Source organism: Pristiophorus japonicus, unplaced genomic scaffold (genome assembly GCF_044704955.1).
Source record: "Pristiophorus japonicus isolate sPriJap1 unplaced genomic scaffold, sPriJap1.hap1 HAP1_SCAFFOLD_85, whole genome shotgun sequence".
Taxonomy (NCBI): Eukaryota; Metazoa; Chordata; class Chondrichthyes; family Pristiophoridae; genus Pristiophorus; species Pristiophorus japonicus.
Window position 1 is genome coordinate 1,757,156 of NW_027254772.1, and position 3,100 is coordinate 1,760,255.

Genomic DNA, 3,100 nt, shown 5'->3' on the forward strand with positions numbered 1-3,100 from the left:
TAGATATTATCGAATCAAAGCTCCTTCCTCATTATCTACTCCCTGAACCAAATCACTGACCTCAACCTGACACAGGTCTATGCAACGATTCTTGCTGTGTAGAGTAAAATGGGCACTAGTTCACTTATTGAAAGGGACGACCACAGATACAGGAGTGTGAGAAAGGGGTTAGAGGGACCTCCCCAGATACCGGAGTGTGAGGGGTTCGAGGGACATCTCCAGATACAGGAGTGTGAGAGAGGGGTTAGAGGGAGCTCCCCAGATACAGGAGTGTGAGAGATTGGTTAAGTGAATCTCTCTAGATACTGAGGTGAGAGAGAAGGTGAAAAGTACCTACCCAGACACAGGAGTGTGAGCGAGATGTTAGAGCGAGCTCCCCAGAAACCTGACCTCGCAATTGCGTCCTGAGTCAGACTGTGTTGATATCAGTTTATAACTGGGAGCTGTTGTCTAATCTCAAGCTCAGAACGGGGTCAGTTTTACAACCATTTTTTAACCTGCCATTTCACAAAACCTGAGCAAATATTTCAGGTTGAAATAAGGATAGCTGCAGTAAACTGGAATGAATATAACAGCTGATTATACCCCTGTGAAACGACGGAGTCACGTACATCTTCCAAACACACCCAGTGAATTGTTCACCCCTTACTTTCAACAATACCAGCGAAATAGCAAGTGAGGTATTCACAGTAGATATTATCGAATCACAGCTCCTTCCTCATTCTTTCCTCCCTCAAGCAAATCACTGAACTCAACCTGACACAGGTGCATGCAACGATTCTTGCTGGGTAGAGTAAAATGGGCACTAGCTCACTGATTAAAAGGGACTTCCACAGATACAGGAGTGTGAGAGAGGGGTTAGAGGGACCTCCCCAGATATAGGACGGTGAGAGAAGGGTTTAGAGGGACCTCCCGAGATACAGGAGTGTGCAGGAGGGGTTAGAGCGAGCTTCGCAGATAAAGAAGTGTGAAAGCCGTGTTAGAGGGAGCTCCCGAGGTACAGGAGTGTGGGAGAGGGGTTAGAGTGACTTACCCAGATACAGGAGTGTGAGAGAGGGGTTAGAGGGACCTCCCCAGATACAGGAGTGTGAGAGAGGAATTAGAGGGATCTCCCCAGATACAGGAGTGTGAGGGGTTAGAGGGATCTCCCCAGATACAGGAGTGTGAGAGAGGCGTTAGAGGGACCTCCCCAGATACAGGAATTTGAGAGAGGGGTTAGAGGAACCTCCCCAGATACAGGAGTGTGAGCGAGGGGTTAGAGGGTCATCCCCAGATACAGGAGTGTGAGAGGTGCGTTAGAGGGACTTCTCAAGATATAGGAGTGCGAGAGAGGTGTCAATGGGACCTCCCCAGATACAGGAGTGTGAGAGAGGGGTTAGTGGGCCCTCACCATATACAGGAGTGTGAGAGGGGTGGGGGTTAGATGGCCCTCCCGAGGTACAGGAGAGTGAGAGAGGGGTTAGAGTGACCTCCTTAGATACAGGAGTGTGAGAGTGGGGTTAGAGGGACGATGCCAGATACAGGAGTGTGAGAGAGGGGTTAGAGGGCGCTCCCCAGATACAGGAGTGTGAGAGATGGGTTAAGGGAACCTCTCTAGATACTGAGGTGAGAGAGATGGTGAAAACGACCTCCCCAGACACAGGAGTGTGAGCGAGATGTTAGAGCGAGCTCCCCAGAAATCTGACCTCGGAATTGCGTCCAGAATCAGACTGTGTTGATATCAGTTTATAACTGGGAGCTGTTGTCTTAGTCTCAAGCTTTGAGACGAGGTCAGTTTTACAACCATTTTTTAACCTACCCTTTCACAAATCCTGAGCAAATATTTCAGGTTGAAGTAAAGATAGCTGCAGTAAACTGGAATGAATATCACAGCTGATTATATCCCTGTGAAACGACAGAGTCACGTACCTCTTCCAAACACACCCAGTCAATTGTTCACTCCTTACTGTCAACAATACCAGGGAAATAGCAAGAGAGGTATTCACAGTAGATATTATCGAATCAAAGCTCCTTTCTCATTCACTCCTCCCTCAAGCTAATCACTGACCTCAAACTGACAATGGTCCATGCAACGATTCTTGCTGTGTAGAGTAAAATGGGCACTAGCTCACTGATTAAAAGGGACGTCCACAGATACAGGAGTGTGAGAGAAGGGTTAGTGGGACCTCCTCAGATACAGGACGGATTGAGAAGGATTTAGCGGGACGTCTCCAGATACTGGAGTGTGCAGGAGGGGTTAGAGTGACCTGCGCAGATACAGAAGTGTGAGAGCCGTGTTCGAGGGAGCTTCCAGATACAGGAGTTTGGGAGAGGGGTTAGAGTGAACTATCCAGATACAGGAGTGTGAGAGAGGGGTTAGAGTGACCTCCCCAGATACAGGAGTGTGAGAGAGGGGTTAGAGAGACCTCCCCAAATAGAGCAGTGTGAGAGAGGGGTTAGAGGGACCTTGCCAGATACAGGAGTGTGACAGAGGGGTTACAGGGACCTCCCCAGATACAGGAGTGTGAGGGGTTCGAGGGACATCCCCAGATACAGGAGTGTGAGAGAGGGGTTAGAGTGAGCTCCCCAGATACAGGAGTGTGAGAGATGGGTTAAGGGAACCTCTCTAGGTACTGAGGTGAGAGAGATGGTGAAAAGGACCTCCCCAGACACAGGAGTGTGAGCGAGAGTTAGAGCGAGCTCCCCAGAAACTTAACCTCGGAATTGCGTCCAGAGTCAGACTGTGTTGATATCAGTTTTTAAATGGGAGCTGTTGTCTTAGTCTCAAGCTCAGAGACGAGGTCAGTTTTACAAGCATTTTTTAACCTACCCTTTCACAAAACCTAAGCAAATATTTCAGGTTGAAATAAGGATAGCTGCAGTAAACTGGAATGAATATCACAGCTGATTATACCCCTGTGAAACGACTGAGTCACGTACATCTTCCAAACACACCCAGTCAATTGTTCATTCCTTACTGTCAACAATACCAGGGAAATAGCAAGAGAGGTATTCACAGTAGATATTATCGAATCAAAGCTCCTTTCTCATTCACTCCTCCCTCAAGCTAATCACTGACCTCAACCTGACACAGGTCCATGCAACGATTCTTGCTGTGTAG